The sequence below is a fragment of the Platichthys flesus genome, chromosome 4 (assembly GCF_949316205.1).
Source record: "Platichthys flesus chromosome 4, fPlaFle2.1, whole genome shotgun sequence".
Taxonomy (NCBI): domain Eukaryota; kingdom Metazoa; phylum Chordata; class Actinopteri; order Pleuronectiformes; family Pleuronectidae; genus Platichthys; species Platichthys flesus.
The window spans coordinates 19,476,939-19,499,946 of record NC_084948.1 but is presented as its reverse complement, the minus strand read 5'-3'; the positions used below and the strand labels follow the sequence as shown (position 1 = coordinate 19,499,946).

Below are 23,008 nucleotides of genomic sequence, written 5' to 3'. Positions count from 1 at the left end.
TACAATGTTTAGCCCTTCTGTTACGGGTCATGCTAAAGGACCAGGTATGCTTAAGCTTTGTTTTGTTATCTGTCTTGTGAGTTTGACACAGAACAAATTGTTTCTGTTTCAATTAGGGACACACCAATCCAATCCACTTGATCAGTATCAGGGCCAACACTGATGTTCACTGATCCCCTGATTAAGTGGATTGGGTATTGGCCCGACGTGATCTGCAAATAAACAGGGTTTCTTTGTCATTGTCATTATAAAAGTCAGTGTCTCCACTATCGGTTCCAATCATTAATTCACAGCAGACTGTGGAGACTTCGTAGTGCCATAGTAGTCGGTAGTCTTGTTTTGCCTTCCATTAAAAAAAAATCTTAACGTCTTCAACATGGTGTGTTACACAGATTTTAGAGCTCTCACAGTAGAATCCAGGAGCACTGAACTGTGGCATGTTTCTGTTACAGGGTTTTCTGCATGTTTTTAATAATTATTAAATCAAATCAAACAGTTGCTTGACTTAACATAAGCATTTTAGAGTGTATAATGCATCAAACATGTTTCTGTGCCTTCTGTTGCTATTAAGCGACCAAACAGTTGCTTTTCCTATTAAGATGATATTGTTGTGATTTTACACACAACAATTGGAGGAGGTGTGCACATATGGAGCCCTCTTCTGTGGGAGTCAAGCACCTATGGAGGCACAGCTCTAAGCTAAGAACTAAGAACATGTGATTGTTGATTGATAGGTCATGCCAGGACATGCCTTAATCCTGGCATGGTACTACAGGCATTTTGCCCCTGAATTTGCTCCAGCAACAAACCTTTCTGTTAACTAATAACAAGTGATACGGGGTTGGGTTGCTCTCAGTCAACAGGGGCCCAATCAGTCTTTGACATCTCAAACAGTGCCCCAACAGAGGCCCTAATCCTTGCTTACCCTGTATTTGTAAGTATTTTGTTCTTTATATAGATGCTTACCACCAACGTTTGGTATATGTAATGTAACCAGGTCCAGGAAGGTAAAGAGTTGTGCTGGTTAGAGCTTAAATCTTAAAGAATACAACAATGCAAACTACATTCATTTCATATTGGAACCACTAGCACTAAAATTGGCAATTACGAAGAATTTTGGAGACTATTTGGAGTCGGGCATCCTTGGATGACAGAGAGAACCATGCCTCTCCAGAACAGAGTTAAGACTATGTTGATGAACAACATGCCCAACTACAATCAAACAGAATTATTAGAAAAAGATTGGCTGCCCTGCTCATTTCAAATTAGATCAGGGCCTAAATCTTTAATATAACCTAATACAACAGTTCTGTAGTCTTTCTAGGATGGCTCAAGGTAGGAGTACCCCATCTCGCCTTTTAAGAAATGGGCGAGTTGAAAGGATGAACCAGATCCAGTTGAATATACTCCATGCCCTTAAGGACAAGAAATTTAATAGGTGGCCTGAGCCACCTGGTCTGTTCCTTCATAGCCCATGTATGGATAAAACCCTACACTCCCAGTGGATGTTGCATTAGGGTTTGTGCAGAAAAAGCCAAATTGTGATTTGGTAAGCTGGGTCAATGATCATTATAAAGAATTGTCCAATGCTTATGATTTTCTTAACCACTTTGCCCAGATAAGAGATCTGGGCAAAGTGGTTGAGAAGTCGGCCCACTGGAAAGTGAACATACACATATAGAAATGACTGCGCTGCACTATGCTCCTCAACTGGTCCTCCTAATAAGAGGATGCAATCTGGAAGTACTATCAGTACACCATAGAAAGTAATTGTGTATTCAGATCAAACCCCAGTGAATTTTCAAAGAAAGTAAAAGTCTGTAAATAGCTGTAATTTTTGTCTGGATTTTCGTATGGAATTTGAATGAGTGGGAAATGTTTACCAGTTGCATGACGTGTCACAAAAGCCTAACAGCTTTATGATTCTCCTGATGTCTCAGAAAATTATAAAATCAGGACAAACTTAGAGTCCGACAATATAGCTTTTTGCACTTTAAAGATACAGAGCAAACAAAAGGAGAGGGCTCAGAAAAAAGTCATGAAACCACTAGGACTATCTGTAAGCCTTAAAAACGTCAACATTAGCTGCCTTACCAATGCAATTAGTCAGTTCCCAAGTTACTTCGACAGTCCAGCCAATACTTTTGCAAGTGTTTGTGTTAATTGCACACAGTTGGGCCCCAAAGGACATGGACCCTGAAAACTCCAGGCTGTAATCACTAAAAAGGCAACAGGTATGTGGTGCAACTGTCCTGACGAAAAGAGAGGGGGATATTACAGAAAGGGTTAAGTGTGTAGTGGTGAAGAACCATCCAGAAATTTTAGGCGACCCCCACTAAACCCGCAGACCAGACGAATCAGCCACCACAGAAACCTGAACAGCAGCGGCCTGGTTGGCGTGAATACTTGTCATTACCATCCAGAAACAAATGGCTGTTGTTGCCTTTTCTCCAGCAGAGGTGGAGCATTGCAGAGAAAGGGCTGTGGCAACCGCAAGGCGAGAGGAGCTAGAAGCTATTGGCCTGACAATGGAGGCCACAGAGGACAATAGATGCGCCGGTGGTTTAACTCACTGAATTACAGTATCTTGTTTTAGCTTGGTAGACTATTAGATATTGCAGTTGTTTGTTACTGCTTGGGATTGTCTGATAATAACCTTTTAAATCATACGTGTAGTCTTGGTTTTAACTCTACTTTGCTCAACCCTGATTTTAATAACTTGTTTTTTCCCTACACCGTGCGGGTGTTGACAGCCTCTCAAGTTATGCTCTATATGTTCTTATTCAACATATAAATTCTGGTAATTTAAGAGGAAAATACTATTCAAAAATGATCGCCTGCTCAGAACATAAATATAAAAAGGATTTAAGGCAACGTTGTGCTAGTTTTCTCAAAGGATTTATGATATTTGTGGAATTTCAAATAGCACTTGTGTAAGAACCCTGTGGAAACAGCAAATTCAGAAGGAGCAGCCATGAGCTTCAGTAACAAATTAAATAGATTTAGTGCCCCTACATGTGTTATTAGCCCCAGTTCACCACCAATTTGTTTAACTCATGCCAAAATTAATATCAAAGAAGTACAACACATTTGAAAACTGAGAGTGAGTGAGGCTCATTAGAACGTGCTTGCGTCAAAACAGGATTAAAACTAAGGGGCAGAAAAAGTGAGAAATGACTCTGGCATTGAGGTAATTTATAAATAAAGGAGTCATCAATAAGTATCTTAGCATATGTGAATAATGCATGTGGCCATTTCCCGTAGCCAGAGGCAGGAGGTATTATTACACCATCAGATCAGCCAAGGTAATAAATTGGAGTGGAGAGGGGGTGTAGGTAAGGCTGGGAGATTATGCACCCTCAATCCTATCATGCCTCAATTCCCACAACACACAAATACAGTATACACATACACTAACAGACATGTAGACTTGAATATATGCAGAGAGAGTAACCTTTTGGTTAGACATTCTGCCTCATCCATGACCAGCTTCAGCTGATATAGGGCCTGAACAGAGTACAGTGTAATGCCAAGTCACACTGGGTTCATGTATATCCTTGTATAAAGAATCGGCTAATCTGGTGCTAGTGTGTCATATAAAATGTCTCTTGTTTAGAAGAACTCTGCATTATTGCGTGACATGACACTATCCAGGAAAACAGCTTTTGATTTACTTACTTTTCAGAATAAAACACAACCTTAATTTTCACATCTATACTTATATCCTTTATAGGGTTGTGGAGTAGGTTGAAGCTAATCCCAGCTGACCTTGGGTGAGATGGGGGGGGGGGTTGTACACCCTGGACAGGTAGCCAGGGAATAACAAGGCCAGCACACAGAAACAACCTTTCAGGCTCTCAATCAGAACGACATACAATTTAGACTCCAATTATCCATTCCCCAATCTGGTGTTTTCGGACTGTGAAAGCCCACAAAAAAAAACCACACAACACGTTCACTCCACATATTTAGCAGCGTTACACTGTGCAGGCCCTAATTTATGATATGGCAGCGGTTTTGGGAGACTGTACTTGGGCATGTTGGTGTGTTTAGCTAATTGCTAACGTCAACGTGTTAACTTGCTGACGTGCTCGGGTACAATTTTCACCATGTTGGTTGAGGTTGACGGTCATTCGTTTTGCACCTTTTCATTCATAGAATCTGGCAAAATTGAATTCACCGTGGGCATGACATGAATGTCTGAACCAAGTTTCATTGGAATCCACCAAATATGCTATATGTAAAGTCAGGTGATCAGCAAAGTCAACAGCTTCCCAGCTCTGTCTATATAGCGATATGAATGTATGTATGAATATCATAGGAATCCATTAAATGATTGTTTGGATAGTCCAGAACAAAGTGGAGGCTGACAAATAGACCAACATTGGCCATCTGTAGAATGGATAAATGAATCTGTTAGCAAAACCAAGTCAGCATAAGGCTGTGCATCTTGATATATTAACGTACAGTGTTCAGAGGAAGCCACGTAGAGTGGTACGAGTTAACACAAGCCACATTCATCCCTGCATCTGAGAGCAATGCGCAGGGAGGAATAGAAAGAATGAGTAGGGGCCAGAGATATGAAACATTCATTCACCTTGAATGACTTCCAGAGAGGGGAAAAATGAGGGAAGGTGGAGAGGAGAAAGCAATAAAACAGGCTCCTGAATGTTTGATTTCCTGTGGCTGACCTTTGAAACACAATAGACAAGAGAAGCAAAAAGCAATGGTCATAACCTTCAGTAAAGTAAGAGGAAACAATTTGCTTCAGCACAAAATTCCCCAGGAGAGTCACAGTGTAAAACTCTGAACAGTTAAAGTACCACCTGAGTTGCTGTCAAGCACTCTAAAGGTCTTGTTTGTTCAGGTCAGCAACATGACGAATCAGGCATTGCTTAAATGATACAAATTCTGTCTGGAACTCTGAATCAGGTTTTCACACATTCAACCTGGAACCTACATTTAATTAGTGACACAGACGTTGTTATAGTTCACTTAAAATCCAATTATGCACCAGGTTTGCACAGCTGATGAGAAGTCAGTGGTGGAGAGGCACAGATAAAGGGAGGGGAAATTCAGTAATGCGAAAGGTTAAAGGTCACAGACTGCAGCAAGAAGCAGATGCTGCAAGCTTCATATTACACCGCATCGCCGGCTGACCGGGATATCATCCATATACGACCTGTGCTGCCCTTTCTACTGACGGGCGCAGCGGGGAGGAGGGGGTGGTCGTGCAAGGCCGAGGCCGACGGGTGGGGTGATAGACAAATAGAGTGAAGGAGATCAGAGGTGGTGACAGGGGGAAGGACGGACGCTGGAGGAGGAGTGATAGAAGGCAAACAGGAGCCATTAGTACCAAGTTGGTTAGAGACAGGGGTTGGCGTCTGCTAGTGAAAGTGGGAAACAAGGTGATTACTCAGAGGTATAAAAGAGAGCGGATCAGAGGGAGAAGCAGAGTTTTGTTCCATTTCAAAGCACCGCTGGCGCTCCACTGCGATACCATCTTGACATTTCTCATCCCTCTTCATTTATCTTTCTCTGATCCCCACCTGTTCTCCTGCTCTGGTTCTGTTCTGCGTATGCTTCGGTGTTTTCCACTTATTCTCTCCCCAAATCCTTCTTTCTTCTAAGAAACCTGGTCGCCTTCTGCTAGGTTGCTCTCCGAGTATCATGTGACATAAACATCTCTGTGAACGTGGCTCATCTTTTAATAGTAGCTGTCCTCGTTTTTCTTTTTTTCCGCCCACTGACTCAGCCCCCTCTATCGCTCCTTCTCGCCGTCTCCCCTCTTGTTCCTTGTCCGCACTACACCTTATGCTGCAGTAGCACAGTAACGTGCTGCAAGGTCATCCTCGCCACAGCTATGACAGAAACCATGTTTAAAGCAGGGGTGAAGTAAATGATAGTGTCAGGTGGAGACAGAATGGTTAAAATCGTACATAAGGTTTCAGATGCCAGATTTAAATTCTGAACAGTATCACCCTTTCAGCAAAGTTATGAACATTGATGTAGGTGCAGTGCCATCTTTCATGTTCATACTGTTAGTGCTAATGACTATGGGATTAATGTAGATATGATCTAAAATGAAGGGGAAATACCTGAATCTAACAGAAACTGTCTGGCACCAGTCTGGTCCTCATTTGACCAGTAGTGCTCTGACCCAGAAGCCTCCCTGCATATAAATATCTTACATTATCAAAAAGGTTTTTACCTTATTTGATATAATGACAAATTTCCAATGTAATGCTATCAGGTACAGCAGTATATTCTCATTTGCTGTCGTTTAGAGCGGGGACAGACGATGGGATACAGATACCAAGGGAATGACGGCTGATTAACTTAGGAAGCAAGACTTCCATTGACAATAAATGCAACAACAAAACAAAATGTCTGCTGCTGATTTTCAAACATAAAGATATAAAACTTAGCTCTGTTGGTGTATTTTGCTCTTTCAGCAGACAACAGGGATAAAATACAGCTCACTATTGAATGCTTTATTATACATAACACAATATTCTATTTTCTGACTATTTATGCTGCTGCGGTATTGATGTATATCAAGTTACTGTGAAGCTAACATAAGCTTTTTCTCTGCTGCAATGTACATTTTACATAGAGATGGGTGAAACGTCTTCACTTCCTCCCACTATCCAGAACTGAAGCCAAAATGTCCCGGATACAAACGCGGCCATCTTGCACATTTGGAGCCAGGGTCTACGCAGCAGCGATTGAGGGATTTTAGTTTAGTATCAAAAAACTACTGTAACAAAACTTAATCTCAAAGAGTTCCTAAAGAGACAGAAACCATCATTGAGAAAGATGTATTTGACATGCACTTTGAGTAGTTTGGTCCATGTCCCATCTACTAACCTGGAGGAGTTGGTTTTGTGACATATGCTGCAGACAGCTATTTGACTCAATTCTGAGGAGCCATTTATATATATATAAATACTATATAGTGTATGACTGCCATGGGGATATTTATTATTGCGTGCCATTAAGGTCGAACTCCAACTCCGGCATAAATGTTGAACAAACATGCAAAATGATTTGAGACGTAGAAGTATGATTCTTGTGCTACCTTGGGGCATGTGGCTTGCTGACATAATTAATACTATAACAATAAGGCCATATTCAAGCTTTACATAGTACCCTCATTAATGACGGAGACATGGCTCATTAAGTCACATGACGGTGAATAATGGATGGTGCTGTAGTGAAATATAATGCGTTTTAGTCGCCATAAATCTATGTATAACTGTGTAACAATAAAAACTTTCACTTTTTCTCTGCCAGCTTAAACTGCCTGGGAATCACTGACTGAAGGACACCTCCATGGCATTAATGAGCTCATATACCTTGCCGAGGGGACATCAGCATTAATAAGGCTCATGCATGAAGCCCGCTGAAGAAATGCTTGGTCCCTGCCCATGCAGGCTTGAGATTTGATCCGACGGTCTTCGGCTGACTGCCGGTCATTCTGAAATGATACTCCTTTGAGATGCAGTTTCAACGGATTGTACCATCAGGGTAATATTAGACTTCATTCCATTCCCCAGCTTGTGACACACACACACACACACACACACACACACACACACACACACACACACCTAAGCATTGACCACAAACCATGAGACAACAGAACTGCATCATCTACAGAGGATACTAAGCTACAGAGATATGAATGGAAGGTCAGCCGGTGCATTGATATTCAGGACACAGGCACATGAGTAATATGTACGCATATGCACAACATCAACTATCTCCCTCGTGTGCTCGCAGGAGCACACATTAACACACACTATCCACGACTCCCTATTTCGGCTGTAAGACAAACAGAGGGGAGGGGAGACGGCGAGGGCAGTCAAGTGGCACGTGTGCAAGCTGTCGTCTGCACAGTGATATCAGTGTAAGTGTTTAAACAGCCTGACTTGCATAGAGATAGGGGGGGTGGCAGTTATAGCACACACTTACGTGAATAGGGGTGTGAGATAATACATGTTTAACAACATGGTTACCCGTGCTGTGCACATGCGCCAACATTTTGTTCGTCTCCACAGCTACTTTTATGTTCACTGCAGCATGGCTGGCTGTGGTGGTGCCGGTGTGGTGTAATGCAGTGGCGGAGACGGGGGTGTCATTGAGTTCATGGACATAAACCAACCCACTGCCAGACCAGTCTGCTCCTCTCAGGAATAGCAATGGAGGTGGTGCGTGTATGAGAATGTGTGTGGTGTGGGTGTGTATGAGAATGTGTGTGGTGTGTTTGTGTGTGGATGGGACGGAAGATCGAAAAAAAAAGGCTGGAAAATAGCAAAGATGAGAGGGAGAGTGAGTGGCACAGACAGACAGGGTAAGCCATAAACAGTGAGTAATAGAAAGGAGAGGTCCGAGGGATGTAGATGTATGGAATGGGTTGAACGGAGGCAAGTGGAAAAAATAGTCTGTGTAAATTGACCACCTCTGCATGTGGCATTTCGAGCAGAGGGAACCTTATCAGTCATAACAATTACCAAACACACACCCACACACATATACACAGTGTGCACAGTCGTTCTACTTTTGTGTCTCTTGCTCTCACACACAGACAGTGGTGCAGACAATCTTAAAAAAACAAGAGCGGGGAAATGCAGACTTACAGACAGGTAGGCAGAGAAGAGGAACAGGTGTCATGGCCTCAGATAGACAGACGGGAGATATTCAGCGTATAATGAGGTGGGAGCAGAGTGGGAGAGGGAGAGGTTTCACAGATACCATAACTACAGGGAAGATAAGAATAATTTATGGGAAACTTTGGCAGTGGAAAATCCTCATCAGGAGAAAAAGCGCGACCCTCGCTGAATTGAAGCTGAAAAGCTCAATAGCCAAATGAATGAATAGATAAAGATGAAGCAGTCTTTTGTGGATTTTTTGTAACATCTGCAGTCTGGTATTTTTGATCAAATCAGGAATGGATGCTCCCTCTGAGAGGAAAGACACTTACTCTTATTGATATGCAGGATCCCCGAGTTGACGTCAGAGCAGCGTTTGCGCAAACAAGGGATAATCTCTACTCTTTAGATGTCTATGACTCGTGATTCAGTTTGACACCTTAATCTGCGGAAAACACAGAGGGCGCCTCCGTGAAGCCAACTGTATTTACTATAGATTACCACTTCCCCTAGTGTCCATTATACAAGTGACAGCTTTGCACACTGCAGGAAAAAACAGCAATCATACACCAGTGACTGACTCACTGTGAGTTTGCCACTCGCCAAATGGCCTCGTAGGACCACCCCCCCCCCCCCCAACCATTTATCGGAGAGACCATCTATCTGCAAGTTCTATGAGCTGCGGTGAGTTTCTGAAGGCTTGGGACTCGAAAGTGGTTTCCACTCACATTCTGCCGCCGCAACCTTGATCATAGCTCATCCGATTTTTTTGTTTATCTTGATAATTGAATCATGTAAATCCGGGTAAGGGTGCGCTCTTGTCATCAGGCACACACACACAAATTGTCTCACACCAACCCTGTCGCTCATCTGTATTCGAAACGATGCCCTATGCCTGCTGAGGACGGCAGGGAGATGACATCACTTCTAAAGGACAGATTAGTTGAGGGATGAAACGGGAAGGTGGGGGAGGAACCGAAAAAAGAGCCCAAATTCAGAAAAAACAATTAAATTCCTATTTTTTTTTTGCTCCTCATAAATTTAGCAGTCGTTTGCAGGTAACCGAGTATTCCCTCCCACCCACTCCGTTACATCTTTTGCTTCTCTCAAATAGCCCGAGTTGTGTGTGCTGAGAAATTAAGTATGTATCTGAGTGCGTCTGTGCTCTCGCTGTTCTATACTCTAATGACCTTGTAGATCTGCCTGCACTGATCTGCAGAGAAGGTTTTTTTTTTTATTTTTTTTTGCATCAACCCACTGAGAGTCAGACAGCGAAGGAGAAACACGGAGTGAGCCATAAAGAGGCAGAGAGCTGCAGGGAGGGAGAGACAAAGACAGAGAGGGGTGAGGAAGTAAAACAGAGAAGAAGAGAGGCAGACGTGGTTGAGATCGGTGGGTGAGAGGAGGGCGTGAACCCAAAATAACAGAATATAGAGATAGCTGCATTGTTACAGCATCTGTTCAGAGTTTGGTAAATAATAAAAATCACGTGAGAGTTCGAACATGATCATCAACATTGTTCAAAATAAACAGGCAAATACAATTCAGTGTTTCCTCAGTGATACGTATGATAGTAGGTGGGGCCCTATCAGTATTCAGGCAACATGGCGTCCTCCATTCAAAATTACTTTTCTTTCAGTTTTCTGTCTCACTCCGTGTTACAATTTCGATCAGTTTTTTTTTACCCTGCTTAGGAACCAACATAAGGTTGTCTTTGTCTCCTCTTTAATGACACACACACGTTTCAGCTTACAGCCCTTTACAAATCCATCATGTACAGCTGTTGTTCAGAGCCAATCACCAGCCAACATCACTCACATCCAGCATATAACAGACATATAACAGCATCTTTTTACTATATAATATAAAGCAACTTTATCCAAATTATTTTAATTTCGTATGTTTTCTTTACAAATGTCATATTTCGTGTTGGGTTGTCTGTGTTGGTGGCGCAGACAGCTTAAATGAAGTGGGAGTTCAATTTTGTCCTGAGGGGGACAGAAGTGTAAACACCAGTGGTTGAGTTATTATACAGGGGGAGTGTGCGGCTGTTCATGTGTGTGAGTAGGTGTGTGTGTGTGTGTGTGTGTGTGTGTGTGTGTGTGTGTGTGTGTGTGTGTGTGTGTGTGTAGGTGTGTGTGTGTGTGTGTGTTTTCATTCATTCATCCATAGACATAACTGCATATTTAGCTTTAGTTTTAACATGAGGAGCCACACAACAGGGATTTCACTGAAGTCAAAGAGAGAGACAGAGTGTACTCTGCCAGAGGAGTGAATGTGTGTCAGTGTGTGTGGGTCTGTGTGCACGAGTGTGTGTGCGGGTGCGTGTGCGTGTGTGAACTAAGGGAATGGGAACACTAGTGTTCCCATTCTTAGGTCTGTACAGCTCTTTTCCACATTAAAACTGTCCTGCCTCAAACCACCACACATTAACAATCAAGCACGTTGACCCTCTGCATATGTACACACACTCATACACAAGCACACACACACACACACACACACTTTAATTACAAACAGACAGTAACGCCAACATGCATCCTCACAATATCCCGATGGTGAATAGAAAATTCCAAATGCGAGGACAAAACAACAACAAAAAAATAAGCAGTGAAAACTCAGTCTTGAGTCCAAATACACACACACACACACACACATACACACACACACACACACACAACCACAGATACACACACACACACACAGTAAAAAGACTTACTGTATCTCTGCGAGGACTCATCTGACTGCTGCTGAGGGGAGAAAGGAAAGTGAAAACCTCATGCTTGCTTCACGGCACTCCTCTCTTTCGCTCCCTTCATCACTGCCCCCTCCTCCCTCCTTTTTTCCTTTGCTTTCTCCCTCCCCTGCCTTGTTTCCTTCCTCCTCCTTCTCCTCCTCTTCCTCTTCCTCCTCCCTCTCTTCCTCCTTCCCTCCCCAGCGTCTCGCTCCTTCTCTCTTTCTCTCCCTCCTTCCCACTTGGCGGAGCCCTTACTGTATTCAGATACACCAGCCTCCATATAAGGCAGCACAGCTAAACATGTCACACATAATTTATCCACAGCAGGCTGCGAGTTCACCTTTCACAGCTCACGCTTGGATCGTATGAAAAAGAGGGTGGAGAGGGCAGCGCCGGGGAACTAAACTCAGACAAACTTCTACTGTCAACAGCCACGTTCCCACAATTTCACACTTGGCGAGTGTCTGTGCGCACCTGCGTGCATGTGTGTATGTTAACAAATGCCGACAATCAGACTGTGAAAAATGCTCCTGGAGACAAAAAAATGCAATTCACCTGCACGGTTCCAACAGCAGCCTCTCCCTCCTTTCCTCCTCCAAGTCCCTCCACCATCTGTATCTGCAGGCAGTAAATCTCATACAGATGCTGTTAACGGGACCTGTCCACCTGCGCCGCCCCCCTGTTCTCTTTACCTCTTTTCTGCTCACTTTATACACGCTGCTTCCTCTACAGAGCAGGACTGACAAGAGCGGACAGAATTATAAGGCAAGGGAAATTTAAAGAAGGGTAAAACAGAAACACAGATCCAAAGAAAGGGAGGTAAACCATTTGGTTTGGGATTGAAGCAGGGAAGAGCAGCGAGCTGGAGTGCAAGAAGGGAAAGATACAAATAATAGGTCGTCTAATAAGACGCCATCCAGAGAGGTGTTTGGTTGCAGCAGTAAGAATCTGCACAATTCCCTATCATCATGTGAGAGGTTCTGTATAATCAAAGACACGCCCGCTGACCTCTCTGCTGCCTCTTCTGTTTCCCTTGCTGGAGTTGCTTCTTTTTTTTTTTCAATTTCCAACTTTTATCTTGCACTTGAAATTATAAAAATCACAGTAACGCAGCATGCAGATAGCAGCGGTGGTGGTGAAACTAAAGCAAAAGGAATCATCAGAGAGTAGCAGTGCTAGCCGATAGTTTCCTCCTCCCTCCTCCACAGCTTCAGTCCACTCACAGGACAGCAAGAGTCACAGCTCTGTTGCCATGGAGTCTAACTCCATCAAACACTACGTCAGGTGCATGTGTGTCTATTGGAGCATGTGTGAGTGCATGGTGGGGGCGTTGTGAGTTTGTGGAGGTGTGTGTGTGTCGGGTGGGTGTTACCAAGTGACTCAGAGCCACATCACCGACATGGCCGCAATATATCAGGGTGTTTTATCGCCGCGTGTGTGTGTGTGTGTGCGAGTGTGTGTGTGAGTGTGTGTGTGTGTGTGTGTGTGTGAGGGGAACAAGTTGATTGAGCTGCAGCCTGCTCTCAAAAGCACCTATGATGGATCTCTGTGCTAATGTTAAGCTCCAGCTTCTATAAATATTTATCACTTCATTCATAGAGGCAAAGCAACACACTACCAGTAATATGGACTTTCGATTTTTCGCAGGTCACTGATCTGTGCCCAAAAAAGGTCCTGCAGCCGTCTTCCTGAGTTACACTGAGGTGGGAAAAGGATGCGGTGACTCCGGGTGTGCAGACCTTGTATTGTTATTGTATAGAGCACATTTGGAGTCTGGAAAAACAAAAGCCTGCACAGTGTGCCAGAGTTACCGACTGGAAATATGTTTCATTTGCTGCATTTAGAGCAAAGATGTCAGATCCAGATTTAGTATGTTCCTCATGGACACTTGAGTAAGTCCAACATTTGCCAAAATAGTGAAACCACATGGTAATAATACTGACTTTCAAAATTGTATAGTGGCCACTTGGGGGCAGAGGGAACATGCTGAAGCAACATTGAAGTTGTATCACCTTCTAAAGTTGTTATTAGTCAACTTGTTTGCAAACATCCCAGTTGCTAATGTGCACTTTGAACAGGTAACGACCGACATTATCATTCATTTTGAGCCATGCCTCTGCTGACTCGGCAAAAAGAAGTTCATTACACCCCTGCATTTTACCTCTTGTTTGGTATCCACCAACCCCAGGATAGAACTTCTGGTTCTTGAGCTGCTAAATCCTCCACAATGCTCACCAGCTCATCAACTGATGTGTTTGTCCGCACTTTGTTGAAGGATGGGAAGGGCGCAGTTTGGTTTTCATGATTTTTCACATATAAACTGTGAAGGTGGGAGTCAACAGGTAAGACGGCAAGTTTTGACAACTTTTAAATGAACATTAAGTTTTGAATAGCAATCTGATGTGAAGTCTGTGCCAACCAGGCCGGTGTGGGTCACACATCTCTTGGTTCAGCATGGCTCCAGGACCAAGTCAAGAAATACATGAGTTTGGTTTGAGTGGGGTATTTCTCTGTCTGTCGCCTGTCTTTGCATTAAACTGAATAATGTTGCAGTATTTCAGCTGTCAAATCCTACGTCACGGCCAGTAACAAAAATGCAATACAAAATACCTCATCTAAATGCAGTTATTACTTGAGTCTTAATCCAAGTCATCAGTGCTCAAGTCCAAGAAGTACTGAAAATCAGGACACGAGTCCGGCAGTCGGACTTGACTCTCACAACCTATGGAATTTAAGTGCTCCAATTAATATAATCTGAATCTGCAAATTACTTATTTTTAACTTATAAAAGTAAAGAACAAGTTAAATAACATAATCAATACTTAAGTACTGCAGAATTTCACTGAAGAACTGTACTGCAATTTCAGATAATTTAATGCCAGCTAAGGTTCGTGTTCACTGCTCTGCTGATGTCAGTGAAAGCAGAAAGGAAGGAAAAGGACTTTTCAGGCACGGATTCCCAACACACCCATCATCGCTCTCATTCTGATGGAACAACCCAAGGTCACAGATCCAGGAACATTTGTCCCTTGTGCCCCAGATCATTAAAGACGGGAATTGCGAAAGAAATTAGAAGAAAAGAAAAAGACTCAGGAGGAGATGGACATGCAGATCTGGATCCATAAATCATCTCTGATCCTAGCTGTTAAGCAAAACCAACGCTGGACAGAGAGCTGAGGAATATATTGGAAAACGTCTAGGATCTAACCCAATTGAAAATCCTGCAGGGTGACCCCGGCGTACGTCTGAGAGGATTTCAACACTTCATCACAGACCTCTGCTCTATTGTTGAGTATCTCAGGTCAAATCATTAAACCAATCATCTTCAAAGAACATCGTTTTTTTAGGTCTGTTCAATCTGTACGACCTTGCAGAGCCTCTTCGCCTTTCTCTTCAGTCTGAACACTTCTCTGTTCAGGCACCGACATATTCAGGGGCCCCCGGGATGTGACCTCATTGGAAAATATCTGAATCTGTCAATTCAGGCCTCTATAACAGACTAGTGGCGGTATAAATGAATAACCATTTTTTGAAAAAACCTTCCCTATTGAAACACTTCTGTTCTACAGAGCCCTGCTGGATCTAATCTTGCGATCTCTTTGTGCCAACATTAAAAACCATCCACTTACAGTATCGCGCTGCTTCATCTCGAGCTCACTGAAACACACACACACACACTCTCGAGAACACAGTATGTACTCAGAAGACCACAGTATATCCAGTGAACACAGTATTATCAGGCAGCTTTGAGTCTCCTGCACACCGGCACAGGGTTATTACAGAGAGGAGGATATAGATGCTGCTGTCACATCGGCGTCTGACGGATCAGGTGACAATACACATAGCGGCTAATGGTTAGTTAATCAAAGCAGCCATAATGAAAAAAGAGGAGACTCTCCATTCAAAATGTTGACAGGTGGAATTCTGAAGGGAGAGAAACAGATGTCTGCTAAAAGGAGACAAACTGAATATTCAAAGGAGTTTGGTTTTTTCTCCGTCTGATCTGCATTATGGCTTTCTTTTGCATTTTCATTTCCCCACGCCATGAAAGCTCTTTCTATCCCCTGTTACAGCATATACAACTATCCAAGTCTACATTATACACACTGTCAAGAGATGGAAGGCTGCAAGAACAACAGGCTGACAGCTGTTTAGAGACGTGTGCGTGTGATGAGGGCTGATGTGAATAGAGTTACCTTGAGCTGTGTTTCATTTAAAAGGATTTTTAGATAATACAACTTATGTTTTCCTGTCTTCTTCAGAAATCAGCTTGTACATCTGACATTCATATTACGTCTTTTAGGAATTAGGAGCTAGTTTAGAAATCACAAGCTCAATTTCCCAACCTGTTTCTCACCCTGAGCCTTAATGTTGACCTCCTGCTTTATTTCCACATGACAAAGTGTTGAAACATGTTTTCAGGACACGGGACTAGAAATTTCTCAAATGAGTCCTGAGGAAATAAAGAGTGTCTTCCCTATAAGTCAACCACAGTTGTGTGTCTGGGTTTTCTGGCGCAACGGATATGATCACAAGCCTCACTGACCGTTAAACCACAAAATGACAGATAATAGTGGAGCTGTGCTTTTACCCTTCTATCAACTTGAACTACTGTCATGTCACATAAAAATAGAAACCTCAAAAACAGCCTTTGTTTTCCACACAATTGTTGTGTTATGGAGCCAGTTACTGAATATTTAACTTCCATTAAAAAAAAACAATCATTGTTTGCACTTATAAAGGTCTAACTTAAAATGATCTGATTGGTTTAATTGGTTTTTCATTGGGCTAACGTTTGAATTGCCATAATTGGTTTGCCTTTGTGTTACATGTCACTTACAATTCACTGGATTTGACGTAAGTAAATATTAAATAAATATTCCACATATTACTGTGTAATTCTTGACTTTTGAGGATTTTTTTAACTATTCAAAACAATCTTACTGTAAACATGCTGGACTGTAGCCACTGCACATGACACGGTCTAAACAGAATGACAGAGTGAACTGGAGAAGTTATCCCTTCAAATGGAAAAAAAGCAGAAGGAGTAAAATAACAAGCTACACAGATATTCCACAGATTCATATGAGCTATTTCAAATCTCCTCTCTAAGATATATCCTCAATTTGGAAAAAACCTTAAACAATATTTCCTAGAAAGAAAAAACAACAAGACATCATCGTTCACTATAGCAACAGGCAGGGAAGTTGTCGGAATCACAACATGTCAAATATTAATGACACCCTGTCGTTTGTACAGAGCAGAACTCCCCCCGCTCCTCTCAAGAGGCAGAAAGACAGAAAGACAGATCGTCTCGTAAAGCCAGGAGCCGTCCACTTGGTCAGAGAAACGCCGTCTTACCTGCCTGGTTGTCTGTGTGTGTCTCTGTGTGTGTGTGTGTGTGTGCTCACACACAGTCCCCACGAGCAGGAACTGATGAATCTACACGACTTCAGCCCTGCAGCGTGCAGTGCATTATGGGGTTTCGGTCTCTCTCTCGTCCTCTCTCCCTCATTCCCTCCCCTCTCTTTCTCTCTACTATGTCTCTCTTCCCTCTCTCTCTCTCTCTCTCTTCCTCCTTCTGTTGGCACAGTGTTGGAGGGGGATGTCCTCACGCCCTGTCTGGAGAGAGGAGGGTGATCTCGCGCACGCTGTGTCCACACACACATACACACACACACACACACACACACACACACACACACACACACACACACACACACACTCACTCACTCACTGCAGAAGTGAGCCTCATGATGACGACTGCCGCCACTCTGGTTGCCCCTAGCAACAGCCTCTCTCTCTCTCTCTCTCTCTCTCTCTCTCTCTCTCTCTCTCTCTCTCTCTCTCTCCAGGCTCCCCCCTCAGTGTGATCTATTTAAATAGTGAAATGAGTGGTACAAAACAAAATGTTTCACAAACAAATGTGCTCATATTTCTTCTATTTGATCTTTACATTGAGCCCGAGCTAAAAGACTAACACTGAGATACACTGAGGGGAGATTCTTGTGATCACGTGATTGATAACTGTTGCCTCTGCCTTCTGAGATAAAGGAGGCGGGGGGTGTCATTAACAGGAATAGAGACGGACACAGACATTGAGTGTGTATACACAGCTATGTGCCTGTGTGTGTGTGTGTGTGTGTGTGTGGATTTGGAGGTTCCTGGAAACAGGCTGTAGTTCCTGTTTGTGGTTTCTTTCCTTTCCTCCCGTGCTGTTGCCAGTGCACGGAGGTCTGCAGCCGCTTGATAACACACATTCCAGTCACAATACCAACAAGTGGAAGTACAGCTGGACTGACCGATCAATTGAGTCTCGTGAGAGTTTGCATGGAAGGCATGCTCGGAAAGACTGACCAGGGCACTCGGCGGGCTAATTATTCTAATATGCACGACTATTCACCTTCCTGGGGGTCAAATGATATTCTGAACGATAATTGGAGCTCAATGGGTTGTCAAGACAGGGAGGGTGAAGAAGAGAGAGAAAGAGAGGGATGAGCACTGTTGTGAAGGAGGGAGACGGAGGGGGAGGCCGCAAAGGATACGAGCCCTCCTCTCCACCGTCTCCCATGGTGACAGAGTGGGTGGATGGCTGTGGCCGTCCTTCAGGCCCAGTAAATCAGCAGCTCACAGCTGAGTCCTGCAGCGCACACCCTGCACAGGCCACCCCTGACACTCCAAAACATGTCCGTGTTCAGTCATCATGATCGAGGCAAGTGAGCATGAAGTGAGCATGAACTAACCTGGGTAGACCAGTCAGACCAGTTAAGAAGAGAAAAAATAAGTCCAGCTCCCGCAGATTGTTCTCAGTCTACCAGTAGCCATGGGAACAAGTAAGAACCAGGATTCACTGAGCATTGATTGTTGAAATTCTTACTACGATGATTTAATCAGCTCGGCTTGAGGAGAGAAAGGTATAGACATAGTGGGAGGCAACAGGTGGTAGTGAGTGCGAATGTACCATGATACGTGCGCTTGTTTGTCTATATGCAGGCCAACAATTCATGCAAGATCTAAAAAAAGTGGCTTTTCCAAACCATATTTTGAAAGAAACATATATCTGAATGAGACGGCAAAATCACAGAACACTCATGAGGCCAGACTAATGAAGGGTCCTCGAGTGTGAGGGACACTGAATAACCTGCTCTGATTTTAAAGCCAAAGCGATTTGTCTGCTCTTGGGACTAATGACACCAGCAGGTGTCTACAGGCTCCCTGTGCCACATCTATTCATTAAAGATATTAACACTAACCACTTGTGCGTGCGTGCACACACACAAACACAGAGACACACACACACACACACACACACACACACACACACACACACACACACACACACATAGCTCACTGGTCATTGGAACTATTCATTAACAATGTCGCAGCTCCCCTTAAGCGTGATGGCGATTGATTAGGCTCATGCATAATGATGGTGCTGGTACTGCTGGTGTAATTATTATACCCTCAGACTCTTAATTTTTTTTTTTTTACAGCAAGCCTGAGCTGTAAGCATTGTGCCTCTTTCTGGTTCTGCATATTGATAGTGATCCTATGCATTATTTGTGAGTGGATGCTGCATAACCAGTGAGAAACTCTTGAATCATACTGGCATCATAGCAGGAAAAACAAAGCTCCGGGGCTGAACACGCAGGTTGACTCAGGGCAGGGGAGCAGAGAGTTTACAGGACCTTAAATAACGATAAATATCGATTCAATGTAATAAAACAAATGGTACGGTTTTCTGTTTTTCTAAAATGTTAATTATAAGATCACAATTTATTGTTGATTTACTGGGTGTTGTTTTCAAAGACACACAAGCTACAACATAATTTATATCACTATACAGACCTTGAGGTTGTTATTGCACCTGGGAAATAACAACCTGTGTGGTCTCTATGATGATGATGAGGATGGATATGTTCAAGACAATTTCTTCTTCCTACATATCCTGGATCTGAAGTCTCAGTACAACACAACCAGTAGCCTTCGGCACAACAGGCTGAGCTTGCGAAGGTCAGCACATCGCCAGGGTCAAAGTTCAAATTTGAGCCATGGGCTCAGTAACTGAATAAAGCAGCACATCACTGTGCCTGGAAAGAAAAGAAAAGAGAAGTGAAACGCACCACATCCACAGTAATGAAGGGAGCCCACACAAAGTCAGCTTTAGGATGTTTTTTGCAATATTTTTTTGTTGTGATCTTCTCTCAGATATGGGAATGTAGCTGTAGCTGAGCTGTGACTCGTAGTATCAGAGATGATTTTATCTGGGAGAGATAACCGGTCAGTGCCACTGGTGCACCTCCTCATACTGTATTTAACATAGCGAGGAAGATATTTGGTTGCAGCAATTTATCTTTATTTGCTTTAGTAGAGAAATTGTTAGCTTCAACAGTAGGTGTCACAAATAAAATAGGCTTCAGTGTGATATTGCATGAAAATGAAAGCAATATAAAAACAGGGGGAATAGTCTGTGCAGGGGAAGTCATTAGAGTCCTGTTCATGATCACATCACATATGCAGATGGACATCCTGAAAAGTCTAAAAGGTCCAATTGAACTATTTCCAATTATGTCCATTCGCTGGATGCAGAAATATTTCTAAGGGCTCAGTTTGTTGAGGCCAGCGCCGTAGACCACAGAGCACGGAAACAGCGCTGCATTTCAAAATGCAATTTGAAGCTATGCTTCCTGGGTGTAGTCTGAACTGCCGTATTAGAAGCTTGAGTTCCACTTTCTGGTGGCAGGTCGAACGGGCTTTTCAAATGGTGCGTCTGACACCAAAATAATATTTACCCATTCTCATCACATCTCCTCACGTCTGTCTGAGGGACAGACTGGGGACTGAGGGCTTCGTTGTCCCTTTTATGATCAGACCGTCCCCAAAGAGAGACACTCACACCAAACAGAATGGTCAAGCTTCACAGTTTTGAATAGTTTCTAATATTTCTTCACAACCAACCTATCAACAGGCCCCTCGGTATCAACAATAAAGGCCTCTTTTTTATTTCTTGGGAATATTGGCCTGCTATGTGTGCAATGCTGTTGAGATGCTTTTTCATTATTTGTTAATAACTCTGTATATGCGTTACCTGGCTCAGGAGCCTTAATAACCCTACATTTTCTGTATGAAATTGTCTTTTTATGACTGTAGCATTGGTGACGTGCTCTATCTATGCCCTAGCAGCTGACAGTAACATTAGTCACGGTTAAATGAAATAAAGCATCATATAGTACGTTACCTCTACACTTCAAAAGTTAACAAAAGCAATGGTTTTGCTTAATCTATGCAACTAACAAAAATGTGATTACATTTCAAGGAGATCCCTGATGAATAGTGTCCGCTAGCTTCCTGCTAAAGCTGGAGACTAAAAGAGAATGTGAAAATGTCAAGTATAGCTTGTATTGATCAGGGAAGTTATGGCAACTCTCAAGAGTTTGGTCAGATCATAATATACTGATCAACAAACAGCAAGCCAGCGAACCGGCTCAGATAAACAACACATGAGAGAACGTGTTCCTTCACAATCCTTTGATGTAGAAAATGGGTTAAAAAAAATTTTAATCACTAAAACCCTTTTGATTTTGGGCTAAATCGAAAGATATTTGAGTGGGGTGAATATATAAAAGCCTCTGTGCATGCAACAAATGTGCATACAGAGGAATTCACAATGTGATGGTTTGATACCTTCTATAATAAATCACAAAACAACATATTTCTGCATAAAAGACATTCAGACATGCCAGCTTATGACGTGTGACTTTAAGGCCAATAGGCCAACAGACAAGTCGCATTGGAATTCTTAGTACTGAAAATGATTTCATAATTTGACTTTAGAGTATGAATTAAAACTTTATTTCCACAACTAACGTGTTATTAAAAACAAATAACCTCCTTCAACATTTGGGAGCAGAGCTGGTTCTTTAGTAGATGACAGATGTTCACGAGGCAGGAGCAGGGTCATATGGTTTAGCAAGGTTAGCCTGCACTGACTAAATGTGGGTTCAGATAGGAGGAAGAGGGTATAAATCACACCTCCTCCATGTTAGCAGATGGGACATGGGACAAACAAAAGAGTCACAGTACACAAGTTTTTTTAATTTTTTTATCAAAGTTGGTTTCTACTTGACATTAGTTTGTATCACACTGATGTTTGTCCAAGGGTTAATTTTTCCATTAAGTTTGGTTTGACTTGGTTAATGGAGCACTTGTTTCACTGGGACCTCTGGACCAAGTCAACAACTTTACAAGATGGCAGCGTTTACATCCAGGGTATTTGGCTGCATGTCTGGAGAGGAAGGAAGTGGCGACGCGTCTCCCATCTTTAAACACATTCTACAACAGAGGCACTCAGAATATTTACTTTTTGACAAAAGCCAGGTGAAAAATAGTTGTAAATGAAACAAATAATATTCATGATTTAATTTATTATTAAAATGCTATCCAATATTTTTCTCTGTCAGTCACTGGCTCCTACAATAATCCTCACCATATCGCCCCCTCCCAAACCCGTGAGTGCATTCTAAATGCGTTGTCACTTTTAACCTTGAGAGGCCATTGCTGGGAAATTATGCTGCGTTATTTGGCTACAGCTTTTGTCTAAAGTGAATTACAATAAGTGCATTAAAATTCCTCAGGAACGGGAGCTGGATATCATCAACATTAGGAACGGCGTTTCTCTTCATCTTGAAGTGTTCAGCGCTGCATCACTAACGATTGGATGCTTTTATTTATTTGTTTTGTGTCGAAGGAATGAGACGTAAGTAAGCCCCAGCATGGCATGTCAAGATGTTGGCTGCATGTAAACAGTTTATAAATTATGCAGCCCAAAAAGTTTCAGCAGTCAGGACCTACGTTGTACAATTTAACCCTCATTTGTTCCATTTAAAAGCTGTTCAATCAAATCTTTTTCTGCTCTGTTTAATCGTCCTCTGACTTTCAGCTTGACAGCCAGTTTCCACAGATGGATGTCACTCCATTGTTAGGACAGGGATGTGATTGATTGAAGTGTTGAACAGAAGAAAATTCCTTGTTATTTGCACCACTCAGAGAGAATGGTGCAATATTGCTGCAACCTTTTCTGTATGTGTCATGCCGGGGGAACGGAACATATACAGATAACGTGGCAGCTAAACCAGAGCAACGTATTGACAAGTTCTGAAGCTACACAGTGGATTAGCCAACAATGCTGAGAAAAGAGACCGGTCATCAAACGTGAATGTGAGGAATACTGGGGGAAATTATTGCAGAGGTCAGACTCTCAGAATTCCATGATGAAATACGTTGCTGTGGGGTTCGGTCCAAATATCTGACCCTCCCTGGGGAAGAATCACTGTACTGAAAGATAAAGCACACACAGACAGACACACACACACACACACACACACACACATGCAGTTTGAAGCCAACAGATATTCATATGCATGCACATGAAACATGGCTGGAGTGTCTCAAATCTCTGCACATTGCCCTGAGTTAGGTAGTGCCTGTAAATATTCATAAGGCCCGTCTATAAACTCATTGCAACTATTGCACAGAGAGGTGTCAATGTGTGATGGAGGGGAAAAGATATGAGGAGATAATGAACATTAGACCGTGTTAGAGAGATCCAGAGCAGAGG

At 42.8% G+C, this 23,008-nt stretch overlaps 1 protein-coding gene across 4 annotated transcripts in view; it reads right to left on the bottom strand.

The window, feature by feature from the left end:
* LOC133951886 (muscleblind-like protein 1) overlaps positions 1 to 16,868 on the bottom strand; it is a 63,578-nt gene extending 46,710 nt beyond the window's left edge. For 2 of the 4 annotated variants that reach the window (XM_062386123.1, XM_062386125.1), the window contains exon 1: positions 16,753 to 16,863. The gene's annotated coding sequence lies outside the window, so the exon portion shown is untranslated. Of the gene's footprint in view, positions 1 to 11,373; positions 11,501 to 16,752 lie in introns of those variants that run through there. The other 2 variants (XM_062386126.1, XM_062386124.1) reach the window with 2 other exon arrangements.
* Positions 16,869 to 23,008: the final 6,140 nt, after the last annotated feature.